The 17033-nt window shown below is 42.9% G+C and overlaps 6 non-coding genes across 6 annotated transcripts; 4 read left to right on the forward strand and 2 right to left on the reverse strand.

Moving 5' to 3' along the window:
- TRNAN-AUU (transfer RNA asparagine (anticodon AUU)) lies at positions 1–73 on the reverse strand. The gene has a single exon. It is a non-coding gene; the product is annotated as a tRNA-Asn (tRNA).
- Positions 74–294: 221 nt separating this feature from the next.
- TRNAK-CUU (transfer RNA lysine (anticodon CUU)) lies at positions 295–367 on the reverse strand. The gene has a single exon. It is a non-coding gene; the product is annotated as a tRNA-Lys (tRNA).
- Positions 368–10500: 10133 nt separating this feature from the next.
- On the forward strand, positions 10501–10573 carry TRNAT-GGU (transfer RNA threonine (anticodon GGU)). Its single transcript has one exon. It is a non-coding gene; the product is annotated as a tRNA-Thr (tRNA).
- Positions 10574–10794: 221 nt separating this feature from the next.
- On the forward strand, positions 10795–10867 carry TRNAI-GAU (transfer RNA isoleucine (anticodon GAU)). Its single transcript has one exon. It is a non-coding gene; the product is annotated as a tRNA-Ile (tRNA).
- A 1394-nt stretch (positions 10868–12261) lies between these two features.
- On the forward strand, positions 12262–12334 carry TRNAT-GGU (transfer RNA threonine (anticodon GGU)). The gene has a single exon. It is a non-coding gene; the product is annotated as a tRNA-Thr (tRNA).
- A 1837-nt stretch (positions 12335–14171) lies between these two features.
- Positions 14172–14244, forward strand: TRNAN-AUU (transfer RNA asparagine (anticodon AUU)). Its single transcript has one exon. It is a non-coding gene; the product is annotated as a tRNA-Asn (tRNA).
- The last annotated feature ends 2789 nt before the right edge of the window (positions 14245–17033 follow it).

The following is a 17033-nucleotide window of genomic DNA, read 5'->3' on the forward strand; positions in this document are numbered from 1 at the left end:
CGCTCCCGGGTGGGCTCGACCCACCAACCTTTCGGTTAATAGCCGAACGCGCTAACCATTGAGCCACGGAAGCTCAGAAATTAAATGGTTGTCAGGTATTGTGGAAAACTTATGACTTTTTACGCTACATCTGAGACCCCACAACATCTCTCCCGGGTGGGCTCGAACCACCAACCTTTCGGTTAACAGCTGAACGCGCTAAACTTTACGCCACGGAAGCCCAAAAATTTGATTTTCGTCAGGCATTGTGGAAAAGCTCCGACGTTTTACGTTACATCTGAGACCTCACAACACCGCTCCCGGATGGGCTCGAACCACCAACCTTTCGGTTAAGAGCCGAACGCGCTAACCATTGCACCACGGAAGCCCAAAAATTAAATGGTCGTCAAGTATTGTTGAAAAACTTTGGCTTTTTACGTTACATTTGATATCTCACAACACCGCTCCCGGGTGGGCTCGAACCACCAACCTTTCGGTTAACAGCCGAACGCGCTAACCATTGCGCCACGGAAGCTCGGAAATTCAATGGTTGTCCGGTATTGTGGAAAACTTATGACTTTTTACGCTACATCTGAGACCCCACAACACCTCTCCTGGGTGAGCTTGAACCACCAACCTTTCGGTTAACAGATGAACGCGATAACCATTGCGCAACGGAAGCCCAAAAATTATATCGTCGTCAGGTATTGTGGAAAAACTTTTACTTTTTACGTCACATCTGAGATCTCACAACACCGCTCCGGGATAGGCTCGAACCACCAACCTTTCGGTTAACAGCCGAATGCGCTAACCATTGCGCCACGGAAGCCCAAAAAATAAACGTTCGTCAGGTATTGTGGGAAAACTTTGACTTTTTACGTCACATCTGAGGCCTCACAACACCGCTCCCGGATGGGCTCGAACCACCGACCTTTCGGTTAACAGCCGAACGCACTAAGCATTGCGCAATGGAAGCTTAGAATTTAAAATGTTGTCAGGTATTGTGGAAAAAGTTTGGCTTTTTACGTTACTTTTGAGATCTCACAACACCGCTCCCGGGTGGGCTCGAACCACCAACCTTTCGGTTAACAGATGAACGCGATAACCATTGCGCAACGGAAGCCCAAAATTATATCGTCGTCAGGTATTGTGGAAAAACTTTGACTTTTTACGTCACATCTGAGACCTCACAACACCGCTCCCGGATGGGCTCGAATATTTTACTAGCAATGAAGCTAAACCAGTTAATGTTAAATCACTAAACTTTCTCGAACTTAACCCCAACACAATGGCTCTGTACGAAACCGACGAAGCAGAACTTGTAACCATAATTAACTCTCTCCAAAATAACTCATCATCTGGCTTTGACGGCATAAAAGCTAAGCCGCTGAAAATAGTGATAGAAAGCATAATAACCCCTCTTAAATACCTAATTAACTTATCCTTCAATCTAGGTATCTATCCAGAAAATCTAAAAAAAACCATAATAGTTCCAATTTTTAAAAAAGACGACCCAAAAACTCCGTCAAATTATCGCCCTATTTCCCTTCTATCTATTATAGCAAAAATATTTGATAAAGCCTTTCACGTGCGACTCAACTCGTTCGTGGAGAAATTTAACATATTATCGGAATTTCAATTTGGTTTCCGTAGTGGGAATGGTACAATGGAAGCATTAGGGGGAGCATACAAATATATACTAGAGGCATTTGATCAAAGTGAAATCTGTGTGGGCGTTTTTCTGGATCTCCGAAAAGCTTTCGATAGTGTAGATCATGAACATCTACTAAACAAACTATACAAACAAGGGATCAGAGGAACTGCAAGTGCGTGGCTAAAAAGCTACCTAGAAAATAGACAATGCTACACTAGAGTGGGAAAGGATTTATCGGCGCCAAGTCAATTAATATCTGGAGTTCCCCAGGGCTCTATAATATCACCACTCTTATTTAATCTATTTATAAATGACCTCATTAAACAGGCACCGTCTGGTAACATGTTCATGTACGCAGATGACGCGCTCCTTTTATGTAAATCCGCAAACACAATAAATGCAATAGAACAAACAAACTACTACCTAGATAAAATATTTAAGTGGATCACAAATAACGGGCTTCTCCATAATATAAAAAAAACGGAATGCATAATATTCCATAATAGAGGTAAAGATGTCAGTAGGGTACTAAATGGTATCGAACTAAATAAGGAAAAAATTAAAATAGTAGATAAATACAAATATCTAGGCCTATACTTTGATAAACACCTGACCTGGGACAGCCATGTTAATATAATTAGCTCAAAATTAGCCCGAGTGAATGGATTACTTTACCATTGTAGTAAAATGGTACCCAGAAATATTCTAATTGAAATATACCACGCATTATTTAATTCGGTGCTATCTTATGGAATACAATTCTGGGGCAACACAACAAAAGCTAATCAAAACAGGATACATATCCTACAAAAAAGGGCAATTAGATCAATATATAACTTATCATTTAGAGACCATACCCAAGAGTACTTTACTAGGGCAAAAATTCTAAACATACAAGAGAGTATACAGTATAATAGCTTATCTTTCATACACACAAACATTAAGCGTGAAAATAGCCTAGTAAAGATAAACCAGAAAAATAGACATACAAGATCATTAGATCTATTAGATTTACCTAAATGGTAACACTTCAAAAAAATTCACGTCTATCTTTTATTCGGGAATAAAATTATATAACACAATATCACCAGAAATTCAAGCCAAACCGAATTTATTTAGATTTAAAAAGACTATAAAATCACTAATATTGGAAAAAAATAACAAAACCTTTACTTTTTTATTTAATTTGTTTTTATAAAGCCACCTTTGGCATAACCCATTGTTAAATTTTTTATGTTATACCATGCCATTGTTTAATTTCAAGTGGATATAACATATATACATTAAGTTTTTTCACGAATCTTTAACATTATTTATTATAAGACACCATTGTTAAATCTATTTTTATTTGATTAAATTAAAATTGTTATATTAAATTAAACAGATAGGCACGGCGCTTACAAGTCACAATGTGACTTAGCCCCGTGGTATACTGTATCTGTAATGCAAATAAAATAAACATTTTGAATTGAATTGAATTGAACCACCAACCTTTCAGTAAACAGCCGAACGCGCTTACCATTGAGCCAAGGAAGCTCAGAAATTCAATGGTTGTCAGGTATTGTGGAAAAACTTTGACTTTTTACGACACATCCGAGACCTCACAACACCGCTCCCGGATGGGCTCGAACCACCAACCTTTCGGTTAACAGCCGAACGCACTAAGCATTGCGCCACGGAAGCTTAGAATTTAAAATGTTGTCAGGTATTGTGGAAAAACTTTGACTTTTCACGTTACATTTGAGATCTCACAACACCGCTCCCGGGTGGGCTCGAACGACCAACCTTTCGGTCAACAGCCAAACGCGCTAACCATTGAGCCACGGAAGCTCAGAAATTAAATGGTTGTCAGGTATTGTGGAAAAACTTTGACTTTTTACGACACATCCGAGACCTCACAACACCGCTCCCGGATGGGCTCGAACCACCAACCTTTCGGTTAACAGCCGAACGCACTAAGCATTGCGCCACGGAAGCTTAGAATTTAAAATGTTGTCAGGTATTGTGGAAAAACTTTGACTTTTCACGTTACATTTGAGATCTCACAACACCGCTCCCGGGTGGGCTCGAACGACCAACCTTTCAGTAAACAGCCGAACGCGCTTACCATTGAGCCAAGGAAGCTCAGAAATTCAATGGTTGTCAGGTATTGTGGAAAAACTTTGACTTTTTACGACACATCCGAGACCTCACAACACCGCTCCCGGATGGGCTCGAACCACCAACCTTTCGGTTAACAGCCGAACGCACTAAGCATTGCGCCACGGAAAATTAGAATTTGAAATGTTGTCATGTATTGTGGAAAACTTATGACTTTTTACGCTACATCTGAGACCCCACAACACCTCTCCCGGGTGGGCTGGAACCACCAACCTTTCGGTTAACAGATGAACGCGATAACCATTGCGCAACGGAAGCCCAAATATTAAACGTTCGTCAGGTATTGTGGAAAAACTTTGACTTTTTACGTTACATTTGAGATCTCACAACACCGCTCCCGGGTGGGCTCGAACAGCCAACCGTTCGGTTAACAGATGAACGCGATAACCATTGCGCAAAGGAAGCCCAAAAATTAAATGGTCTTCAGGTATTGTGGAAAAACTTTTATATTCTGGGTTACAGCTGACGCCTCACAACACCGCTCCCGGATGGGCTCGACCACCCTTTTGGTTAACAGCCGAACGCACTAAGCATTGCGCCACGGAAGCTTAAAATTTAAAATGTTGTCAGGTATTGTAGAAAACTTATGACTTTTTACGCTACATCTGAGACCCCACAACACCTCTCCCGGGTGGGCTGGAACCACCAACCTTTCGATTAACAGCCGAACGCGCTAACCATTGCGCCACGGAAGCCCAAAAATTAAATGGCCGTCAGGTATTGTGGATAAACTTTGACTTTTTACGTCACATCTGAGACTCCACAACAACGCCCCGGGATGGGCTCGAACCACCAACCTTTCGGTTAACAGCCGAATAATCTAACCATTGCGCCACGGAACCCCAAAAATTAAATGTTCGTCTGGTATTGTGCAAAAACACTGACTTTTTACGTTACATCTGAGACCTCACAACACCGCTCCCGGATGGGCTCGAACCACCAACCTTTCGGTTAACAGCCGAACGCGCTAACCATTGCGCCACGGAACCCCAAAAATTAAATGTTCGTCTGGTATTGTGCAAAAACACTGACTTTTTACGTTACATCTGAGCCCTCACAACACCGCTTCATGGTGGGCTCGAACCACCAACCTTTCGGTTAACAGCCGAACGCGCTAACCATTGCACAAACGGAAGCCCAAAAATTAAATGGTCGTCAAGTATTGTTGAAAAACTTTGGCTTTTTACGTTACATTTGATATCTCACAACACCGCTCCCGGGTGGGCTCGAACCACCAACTTTTCGGTTAACAGCCGAACGCGCTAACCATTGCGCCACGGAAGCTCAGAAATTCAATGGCTGTCCGGTATTGTGGAAAACTTATGACTTTTTACGCTACATCTGAGACCCCACAACACCTCTCCTGGGTGGGTTTGAACCACCAATTTTTCGGTTAACAGCTGAACGCGCTAACCATTGCGCACCGGAAGCCCAAAAATTAAACGGATGTCAGGTATTGTGGAAATCTTATGACTTTTTACGCTACATCTGAGACCCTACAACACCTCTCATGGGTGGGCTCGAACCACCAACCTTTCGGTTAACAGCTGAACGAGCAAACCAATGCGCCACGGAAGCCCGAAAATTAGGTGATCGTCAGGCATTGTGGAAAAACACCGACTTTTTACGTTACATCTGAGACCTCACAACACCGCTCCCGGATGGGCTCGAACCACCAACCTTTCGGTTAACAGCCGAACGCGCTAACCATTGCGCCACGGAAGCCCAAAAATTAAATGGTTGTCAGGTATTGTGGAAAAACTCTGACTTTTTACGTTACATCTGACACCTCACAACACCGCTCCCGGGTGGGCTTGAACCACCAACCTTTCGGTTAACAGATGAACGCGCTAACAATTGCGCCACGGAAGCCTAAAAATTAAATGTCGTCAGGTATTGTTGACAAACTTTGTCTTTTGACGTTACATTTGAGACCTCACAACACCGCTCCCAGGTGTGCTCGAACCACCAACCTTTCGAATAACAGCGTAACGCGCTAACCATTGCGCCACGGAAGCCCAAAAATTAAATGTTCGTCAGGTATTGTAGAAAAACTCTGACTTTTTACGTTACATCTGAGACCTCACAACACCGCTCCCGGGTGGGCTTGAACCACCAACCTTTTGAATAACAGCTGAACGCGCTAACCATTGCACCACGGAAGCCCAAAAATTAAATGGTCGTCAGGTATTGTGGAAAACTTATGACTTTTTACGCTACATCTGAGACCCCACCCCACAACACCTCTCCCGGGTGGGCTGGAACCACCAACCTTTCGGTTAACAGATGAACGCGCTAACCATTGCGCCACGGAAGGCAAAAATTAAATGGTCGTCAGGTATGGTTGAAAAACACTGACTTTTTACGTAACATCTGAGACCAGGGTACGAGCCCACCCGGGAGCGGTGTTGTGAGGTCTCAGATGTGACGTAAAAAGCCAAAGTTTTTATACATTACTTGACGACCATTTAATTTTTGGGCTTCTGTGGTGCAATGGTTAGCGCGTTCAGCTGTTATTCGAAAGGTTGGTGGTTCGAGCCCAACTTGGAGAGGTGTGGGGGTCTCAGATGTAACGTAAAAAAGTCATAAGTTTTCTACTATACCTGACAACCATTTAATTTCTGAGCTTCCGTGGCTCGATGGTTAGCGCGTTGGGCTGTTAACCGAAAGGTTGGAGGTTCGAGACCACCCGGGAGCGGTATTGTGAGATCTCAGATGTGACGTAAAAAGCCAAGTTTTTCCACAGTACCTGACGACCATTTAATTTTTAGGCTTCCGTGGCGCAATGGTTAGCGCGTTCGGCTGTTAACCGAAAGGTTGGTGGTTCGAGCCCATCCGGGAGCGGTGATGTAAGGTCCCAGATGTGACGTAAAAAGTCAAAGTTTTTCCACAATACCTGACGACCGTTTAATTTTTGGGCTTCCGTGGTGCAATGGTTAGCGCGCTCAGCTGTTATTTAAAAGGTTGGTGGTTCGAGCCCACCCGGGAGCGGTGTTGTGAGGTTTCAGATGTAAGGTAAAAAGCCAAAGTTTTTACACAATACCAGACGACCATTTAATTTTCGGGCTTCTGTGGCGCATTTTTAGCTAGTTCGGCTGTTATCCGAAAGGTTGGTGGTTCGAGCCCATCCGGGAGCAGTGTTGTGAGGTGTCAGATGTAACCCTAAATATAAAAGTTTTTCCACAATACCTGACGACCATTTAATTTTTAGGCTTCCTGGCGCGATGGTTAGCGCGTTCGGCTGTTAACTGAAAGGTTGGTGGTTAGAGCCCACGCTGGAGCGTTAGTGTGAAGTGTTATAAGTAACAAAGAGCTTGGAACATATAAGCCCCTAGAATTACACATCAAATCTACGCTTCGCGCGCCCGGTTTTTTCAACAAGTATACTTTATCATTCGTCGGTAGCGCCATCTATGTGTGTGGCGCATAACTAGAAATTTCTATATTTGATTTTTTGCGCGAAAATGAAACCTTTTCAAAGTGCTTTTAGTTTAATACACTACATGTTTAAATATAGTTTTTAAACGTTTAATAACATCAGGGATAGATAGACTTTTTTAAGACGGAATAAACAATGTTTGGCCTTTGCTTCGGTCCGACTCATAGACGAGTATATAGTCCCTTCCTTCAACACGTAACCAAAAAATTAAATTATCTTATTGGCTCACAAAAACTACGTATTGGTGACGTTGCTGACGGGGAGGGCCAAAAATACGTAATTCCTGTTTACCTCTGTCGCCATGACTACGACCCCTCTTGCGTTGTACCATAGCCCACTCGATCACGCGCGTCACGACGCAAGCTGCTCGCGCTATAGCTATAGAGCGTGGATCGAGTGGGCTATGGTTGTACAGATAAGCGTCTTCACAGGGGTTCAAAATGGAGCCGTCTAAATTCGAGGGTCCGATAATTATTCGGGAATTGTTTTTAATAGCAATTAAGAAGATAGTTAGTGAATTTGGTGCCGGTGTTTTGGATTTGGGGTACATCTGTAAGGGTGAAAAGTGTTCGCTAATTCTTTCTTAAGCCAATAATTTCTACTATCCTCATGATTTTGTAAACGAATTTGATGAAATTAACCAAGGCTTAGTGAATGGTCAGGAGTTTTGTGAGCTTAGTGTTTGGTTAAAACCTGTTCGTGCTGTAATATCTATGATGACTTTTACTCAATTCTAACTCACTTTTAATTTTCTTGGGTCTTCCCCGTTTTTTTTTCAGTTGCAAGTCCTATGTCTTGTGTAACTTCCATTTTTAAACAATGTTATTTCAAAAATTACAATCCGAGCCCATTCTAACTTGGCAGACGAAGGGGCAGACGACGTTTATTTGACCCGGATATACATACAACGCCATAACAAAAATAAGACCCGCCTCTTCTTTCATACCCCTCCGTCACGGGTAAGGGGGTCGTGGACTAGGACGCGCACCCGAATAACCCTGTTACCCATTCCGTCTTAAAAAAGTCTATCTATTTCTGATAACATAATAAAAACGATTTATTATTGAGAAATACATCTGAAACCTCACAGCACCGCTCCTGGGTGGGCTCGAACCACCAACCTTTCGGTTAACAGCTGAACGAGCTAACCATTGCGCCACGGAAGCCCGAAAATTAGGTATTCATCAGGCATTGTGGAAAAACACCGACTTTTTACGTTACATCTGAGACCTCACAACACCGCTCCCGGATGGGCTCGAACCACCAACCTTTCGGTTAACAGCCGAACGCGCTAACCATTGAGCCACGGAAGCTCAGAAATTAAATGGTTGTCAGGAATTGTGGAAAACTTATGACTTTTTACGCTACATCTGGGACCCCACAACATCTCTCCCGGGTGGGCTCGAACCACCAACCTTTCGGTTAACAGCTGAACGCGCTAAGCATTGCGCCACGGAAGCCCAAAAATTAAACGTTCGTCAGGTATTGTGGAAAAACACTGACTTTTTACGTTACATCTGAGACCTCACAACAACGCTCTTGGATGGGCTTGAACGACCAAACTATCGGTTAAAAGCCGAACGCGCTAACCATTGAGCCACGGAAGCTCTAAAATTAAATGATCGTCAGGCATTGTGGAAAAACTTTGACTTCTTACGTAACATCTGAAACCTCACAGCACCGCTCCTGGGTGGGCTCGAACCACCAACCTTTCGGTTAACAGCTGAACGCGCTAACCATTGCGCCACGGAAGCACAAAAATTAGATGATCGAGAGGCATTGTGGAAAAACACCGACTTGTTACGTTACATCTGAGACCTCGCGTTAAGCTGTTAACCGAAAGGTTGGTGGTTCGAGCCCACCCGGGTGAGATGTTGTGGGGTCTCAGATGTAGCGTAAAAAGTCATAAGTTTTCCACAATACCTGACGACCATTTAATTTTTGGGCTTCCGTGGCGCAATGGTTAGCGCGTTCGGCTGTTAACCGAAAGGTTGGTGGTTCGAGCCCATCCGGGAGCGGTGTTGTGAGGTCTCCGATGTGACGTAAAAAGTCAAAGTTTTTCCACAATACCTGACGACCATTTAATTTTTGGGCTTCCATGGCGCAATGGTTAGCTTGTTCGGCTGTTATCCGATAGGTTGGTGGTTCGAGCCCATCTGGGAGCGGTGTTGTGAGGTCTCAGATGTGACGTAAAAAGTAAAAGTTTTTCCACAATACCTGACGACCATTTAATTTCAGAGCTTCCGTGGCTCAATGGTTAGCGCGTTCAGCTGTTATCCGAAGGGTTGTTGGTTCGAGCCCATTCGGGAGCGGTGTTGTGAGGTCTCAGATGTGACGTAAAAAGTCAAAGGTTTTCCTCAAAACCTGACGACCATTTCATTTTTGGGCTTCCGTTGCGCAATGATTATCACGTTCATTTGTTAACCGAAAGTTTGGTGGTTCAAGCCCATCCGGGAGAGGTGTTGTGGGGTCTCAGATGTAGCGTAAAAATTCATAAGTTTTTCCACAATACCTGAAGACCATTTAATTTTTGGGCTTCCGTGGCTCAATGGTTAGCGCGTTCGGCTGTTAACCGAAAGGTTGGTATTTCGAGTCAAACCGGGAGTGGTGTTGTGAGATCTCAAATGTAACGTAAAAAGCCAAAGTTTTTCCACAATAACTGAAGACCATTCAATTTTTGGGCTTCAGTTGCGCATTTTTAGCACGTTCGGCTGTTATTCGAAAGGTTGGTGGTTTGAGCCCACCCGGGAGAGGTGTTGTGGGGTCTCAGATGTAGCGTAAAAAGGCATAAGTTTTCCACAATACCTGACAAACATTTAATTTCTGAGCTTCCGTGGCTCAATGGTTAGCGCGTTCGGCTGTTAACCGAAAAGTTCGTGGTTCGAGCCCACCCGGGAGCGGTGTTGTGAGATATCAAATGTAACGTAAAAAGCCAAAGTTTTTCAACAATACTTGACGACCATTTAATTTTTGGGCTTCCGTGGTGCAATGGTTAGCGCGTACGGCTGTTAACCGAAAGGTTGTTAGTTCGAGTCCATCCGGGAGCGGTGTTGTGAGTCCTCAGATGTAACGTAAAAAGTCAGGGTTTTTCCACAATACCAGACGAACATTTAATATTTGGGCTTCTGTTGCGCAATGGTTATTGAGTTCGGCTGTTAACCGAAAGGTTGGTGGTTCGAGCCCACCCGGGAGCGGTGTTGTGAGGTCTCAGATGTAACGTAAAAAGTCAGTGTTTTTGCACAATACCTGACGAACGTTTAATTTTTGGGCTTCCGTGGCGCAATGGTTAGCGCGTTCGGCTGGTAACCGAAAGGTTGGTGGTTCGAGCCCACCCGGGAGGGATGTTGTGGGGTCTCAGATGTAGCGTAAAAAGTCATAAGTTTTCCACAATACCTGACAATTATTTATTTTCTTAGCTTCCGTGGCTCAATGGTTAGCGCGTTCGGATGTTAACCGAAAAGTTGGTGGTTCGAGCCCACCCGGGAGCGGTGTTGTGAGATATCAATTGTAACGTAAAAAGCCAAAGTTTTTCAACAATACTTGACGACCATTTAATTTTTGGGCTTCCGTGGTGCAATGGTTAGCGCGTTCGGCTGATAACCGAAAGGTTGTTAGTTCGAGCCCATCCGGGAGCGGTGTTGTGAGGTCTCAGATGTAGCTTAAATGTCATAAGTTTTCCACAATACCTGACATCCATTTAATTTCTAAGCTTCCGTGGCTTAATGGTTAGCAAGTTCGGCTGTTAATCGAAAGTTTGGTGGTTCAAGCCCATCCGGGAGCGGTGTTGTGAGGTCTCAGATGTGACGTAAAAAGTCAATGTTTTTCCACAATACCTGACGTCCAATTAATTTTTGGGCTTCCGGGGCGCAATGGTTATCGCGTTCATCTGTTAACCGAAAGGTTGGTGGTTCAACCGCAACCGGGAGCGGTGTTGTGAGATGTCAGATGTGACGTAAAAAGTCAATGTTTTTCCACAATACCTGACGACCATTTAATTTTTAGGCTTCCCTGGCACGATGGATAGCGCGTTCGGCTGTTAACCGAAAGGCAGGTGGTTAGAGCCCACACTGGAGGGTTAGTGTGAAGTGTTATAAGTAACGTAAAATTCAAAGGTTTTCCACAAGACCTGACAACATTTTAAGTTCTAAGCTTCCGTGGCGCAATGGTTAGCTCGTTCAGCTGTTAACCGAAAGGTTGGTGGTTCAAGCTCACCCAGGACAGGTGTTGTGGGGTCTCAGATGTAGTGTAAAAAGTCATAAGTTTTCCACAATACCTGACAGCCATTGAATTTCTGAGCTTAAGTGGCGCAATGGTTAGCGCGTTCGGCTGTTAACCGAAAGGTTGGTGGTTCGAGCCCAACCGGGAGCGGTGTTGTGAGGTCTCAGATGTAACGTAAAAAGTCAGTGTTTTTGCACAATACCTGACGAACGTTTAATTTTTGGGCTTCCGTGGCGCAAAGGTTAGCGCGTATAGCTGTTAACCGAAAGGTTGGTGGTTCGAGCCCACCCGGGACAGATGTTGTGGGGTCTCAGATGTAGCGTAAAAAGGCATAAGTTTTCCACAATACCTGACAAACATTTAATTTCTGAGCTTCCGTGGCTCAATGGTTAGCGCGTTCGGCTGTTAACCGAAAAGTTCGTGGTTCGAGCCCACCCGGGAGCGGTGTTGTGAGATATCAAATGTAACGTAAAAAGCCAAAGTTTTTCAACAATACTTGACGACCATTTAATTTTTGGGCTTCCGTGGTGCAATGGTTAGCGCGTACGGCTGTTAACCGAAAGGTTGTTAGTTCGAGTCCATCCGGGAGCGGTGTTGTGAGTCCTCAGATGTAACGTAAAAAGTCAGGGTTTTTCCACAATACCAGACGAACATTTAATATTTGGGCTTCTGTTGCGCAATGGTTATTGAGTTCGGCTGTTAACCGAAAGGTTGGTGGTTCGAGCCCACCCGGGAGCGGTGTTGTGAGGTCTCAGATGTAACGTAAAAGTCAGTGTTTTTGCACAATACCTGACGAACGTTTAATTTTTGGGCTTCCGTGGCGCAATGGTTAGCGCGTTCGGCTGGTAACCGAAAGGTTGGTGGTTCGAGCCCACCCGGGAGGGATGTTGTGGGGTCTCAGATGTAGCGTAAAAAGTCATAAGTTTTCCACAATACCTGACAATTATTTATTTTCTTAGCTTCCGTGGCTCAATGGTTAGCGCGTTCGGATGTTAACCGAAAAGTTGGTGGTTCGAGCCCACCCGGGAGCGGTGTTGTGAGATATCAATTGTAACGTAAAAAGCCAAAGTTTTTCAACAATACTTGACGACCATTTAATTTTTAGGCTTCCGTGGTGCAATGGTTAGCGCGTTCGGCTGTTAACCGAAATTTTGGTGGTTCGAGCCCATCCGGGAGCGGTGTTGTGGGGTCTCAGATGTAGCGTAAAAAGTCATAAGTTTTCCACAATACCTGACAACCATTTAATTTCTGAGCTTCCGTGAAGCAATGGTTAGCGCGTTCGGCTGTTAACCGAAAGGTTGGTGGTTCGAGCCCACCCGGGAGAGATGTTGTGGGGTCTCAGATGTAGCGTAAAAAGTCATAAGTTTTCCACAATACCTGACAATTATTTATTTTCTTAGCTTCCGTGGCTCAATGGTTAGCGCGTTCGGATGTTAACCGAAAAGTTGGTGGTTCGAGCCCACCCGGGAGCGGTGTTGTGAGATATCAAATGTAACGTAAAAAGCCAAAGTTTTTCAACAATACTTGACGACCATTTAATTTTTGGGCTTCCGTGGTGCAATGGTTAGCGCGTACGGCTGTTAACCGAAAGGTTGTTAGTTCGAGTCCATCCGGGAGCGGTGTTGTGAGTCCTCAGATGTAACGTAAAAAGTCAGGGTTTTTGCACAATACCTGACGAACGTTTAATTTTTGGGCTTCCGTGGCGCAATGGTTAGCGCGTATAGCTGTTAACCGAAAGGTTGGTGGTTCGAGCCCACCCGGGATAGATGTTGTGGGGTCGCAGATGTAGCGTAAAAACGCATAAGTTTTCCACAATACCTGACAAACATTTAATTTCTGGGCTTCCGTGACTCAATGGTTAGCGCGTTCGGCTGTTAACCGAAAAGTTGGTGGTTCGAGCCCACCCGGGAGCGGTGTTGTGAGATATCAAATGTAACGTAAAAAGCCAAAGTTTTTCAACAATACTTGACGACCATTTAATTTTTGGGCTTCCGTGGTGCAATGGTTAGAGCGTTCGGCTGTTAACCGAAAGGTTGTTAGTTCGAGCCCATCCGGGAGCGGTGTTGTGAGGTCTCAGATGTAACGTAAAAATTCAGGGTTTTTCCACAATACCAGGCGAACATTTAATATTTGGGCTTCCGTTGCGCAATGGTTATCGCGTTCGGCTGTTAACCGAAAGGTTGGTGGTTCGAGCCCACCCGGGAGCGGTGTTGTGAGGTCTCAGATGTAACGTAAAAAGTCAGTGTTTTTGCACAATACCTGACGAACGTTTAATTTTTGGGCTTCCGTGGCGCAATGCTTAGCGCGTTCGGCTGTTAACCGAAAGGTTGGTGGTTCGAGCACACCCGGGAGAGATGTTGTGGGGTCTCAGATGTAGCGTAAAAAGTCAAAGTTTTTCCACAATACCTGACGTCCATTTAATTTTTGGGCTTCCGTTGCGCAATGGTTATCGCGTTCGGCTGTTAACCGAAAGGTTGGTGGTTCGAGCCCATCCGGGAGCGGTGTTGTGAGGTCTCAGATGTAGCGTAAAAAGCCAAAGTTTTTCAGCAATACTTGACGACCATTTAATTTTTGGGCTTCCGTGGTGCAATGGTTAGCGCGTTCGGCTGTTAACCGAAAGGTTGTTAGTTCGAGCCCATCCGGGAGAGGTGTTGTGGGTCTCAGATGTAGCTTAAATAGTCAAGGGTTTTCCAAAATACCTGACAACCATTGAATTTCTGAGCTTCCGTGGCGCAATGGTTAGCGCGTTCGGCTATTATCCGAAAGGTTGTTAGTTCGAGCCCATCCCGGAGCGGTGGCGTGAGGGTATCAGGTCAAAATATCGAAAATAAAATGTCGAATGCTGAAAATGCGTGTTGATTTCGTCGAAACACACAATAGCGAAATGCAATAATAGCGAAAACAACAACAGTGAAATGCAATAATAGCGATAGCAAGGTTAGCGAAGTGCAACAATATCGAGAACAAAAACAACGAAATGAAATATTGAAGAGAACAACAATAGCGAATTTCATACGGTACCTTAAAATATTTTTAACAATGCATACGTACTCTATACTAAAAGATAAAACACCGAATAATCCCCCGTAACAGGAAATGCAAAAAAGAGGGTATACGGACTAAATACCCCCAAGACAAAAGAACCCCGGTCATAATCCCCCATTTTTGAAAACTTACAAAATCCCCGCTCTCTCATGACAAAATCCCCCGGTCATTTTTCCCCCTATTCGAGGAAAGAGTACAAAATCCCCCCACGCTCTAGACAAAATCCTTCGGTCATAATCCCCCGACAGTGTTTAATAAAAAGGTCGTAAAAATACAATATCAAAATTATCTAAAACACTAGCAGAGTCAGCGATCTGGTGGCATAGTGGATAAGGCGTTGAACAGCGGAGTGAAGGATGGTGGGTTCGTTTCGCCGAAGGTAAATAAATATTATTAAAATACAATTTGACTTATTTCAAATTAATTTTTGACTTTCATTCAGTTCTAGGGCAAAAATAGGTGTACGTAAAAGTTTTTAGCGTAAATATGGTGAAAATTTGCAAATTCGAAACATTTTTTGCTTTGAATTGGTTAATTGGTAGTGTCAACGACATGCAATATTTACGTTGGATTAGGTTAGGTTTTGTTCGGTTAGGTTGGGTTATGTTAGGTTCGATTGGATTAGGTTAGGTTGGTTAGGTTAGGTTAGTAATATTTCATAAATAACTTTAATATTTTACGCATTTTCCAAAATATTGTATTTTATTTTCATTGACTTCCCAAAATAATATGCCTTTTCCAAAATATTGTTGTTTATCTCCAATGACTTCCCAAAATAATATGCCTTTTCCAAAATATTGTTGTTTATCTTCATTGACTTCCCACAATAATATGCTTTTTCCAAAATAATATGCCTTTTCCAAAATATAGTTTTTTATCTTCATTCACTTCCCAAAATAATATGCATTTTCCAATATATTGTTGTTTATCTTCATTGAGTTCCCAAAATAATATGCCTTTCCAAAATAATATGGTTTATCTTCATTAACTTTCCAAAATAATATGCCTTTTCCAAAATATTGTTGTTTATCTTCATGGACTTCCCAAGATAATATGCCGTTTCCAAAATATTCTTGATTATCTTCATTCACTTTTCAAAATGATATGCCTTTTCCAAAATATTGTTCTTTATCTTCATTCACTTCCCAAAATAATATGCTTTTTTCAAAATATTGTAGATTATTTTCATTCACTCCCCAAAATATTATGCCTATTCCAAAATATTGTTGTGAATCTTCATTGACTTCCCAAAATAATATGCCTTTTCCAAAATATTGTTGTTTATCTTCATTGACTTCCCAAAATAATATGCTTTTCTCAAAATATTGTTGGTTATCTTCATTCACTTCCCAAAATAATATGCTTTTTCCAAAATATTGTTGATTATTTTCATTCACCTCCCAAAATATTATGCCTTTTCCAAAATATTGTTGTGTATCGTCATTGACTTCCCAAAATAATATGCCTTTCCAAAATATTGTTGTTTATCTTCATTGACTTCCCATAATAACATGCCTTTTCCAAAAAATTACATTTTATATTTCCTTCCGATATAACATTTCTCCTTTTTGCATAATAATGTTCTTTACTTTATATACTTAATATAATAGAGATTTCCCTCCCTGTCAATCACAGTTTGGTGGGAATTTGTTCTGGGGCTCGGGGGCATTTGAAGTGTGGCCTGGGGGGGGGAATTGTCCGGGGGATTTTGTCGCCTACGAGAGGGGATTATGTCCATTTTTTCTCTTATGGTGGGATTTAGCTCTGAAGAAGCTTTCGACGGTCTTTAAGCTATGATTTCAAAAGGTTCTCGAAACAGTCTAGACCATTAATGGCGGGCTGCATTATAGTTTGAGGATTACTCGACCAATGCTTTGATTATGTTATAATAACGATGCTATCTTCATCGCATGTGCATTCAATTTGGTAGTTTTCGAATCTTTACTACTTTATATTAGGTTTCGTTGTAAAGGTATTTAGCTGTTATTAAGTTCGCTAAAAATGTATTTAGCGTTTAATGATTTCAAGGTAATTGTAATTCGCTAACTTTGCTATCGCTATAAAGATATTTCGCTATTATTGCATTTCGCTGTTTTTGTTTTCGCTATTTTGACCGTCGATATTGTGCCTTCGACATTTTGGATTTCGCTATTTTGACCTACAAGCGTTGTGAGGTCTCAGATGTAACGTAAAAAGTCAAAGTTTTTCCACAATACCTGACGTCCATTTAATATTTGGGCTTCCGTTGCGCAATGGTTATCGCGTTCAGATGTTAACCGAAAGGTTGGTGGTTTGAGCCCACCCGGGAGCGGTGTTGTGAGGTCTCAGATGTAACGTAAAAAGTCAGTGTTTTTGCACAATACCTGACGAACGTTTAATTTTTGGGCTTCCGTGGCGCAATGGTTAGCGCGTTCAGCTGTTAACCGAAAGGTTGGTGGTTCGAGCCCACCCGGGAGAGATGTTGTGGGGTCTCAGATGTAGCGTAAAAAGTCATAAGTTTTCCACAATACCTGACAACCATTTAATTTCTGAGCTTCC

This window comes from Phalangium opilio, unplaced genomic scaffold (genome assembly GCF_054372755.1).
Source record: "Phalangium opilio isolate 3A_F unplaced genomic scaffold, DU_Popi_V2 ptg001170l_1, whole genome shotgun sequence".
Classification (NCBI taxonomy): Eukaryota; Metazoa; Arthropoda; class Arachnida; order Opiliones; family Phalangiidae; genus Phalangium; species Phalangium opilio.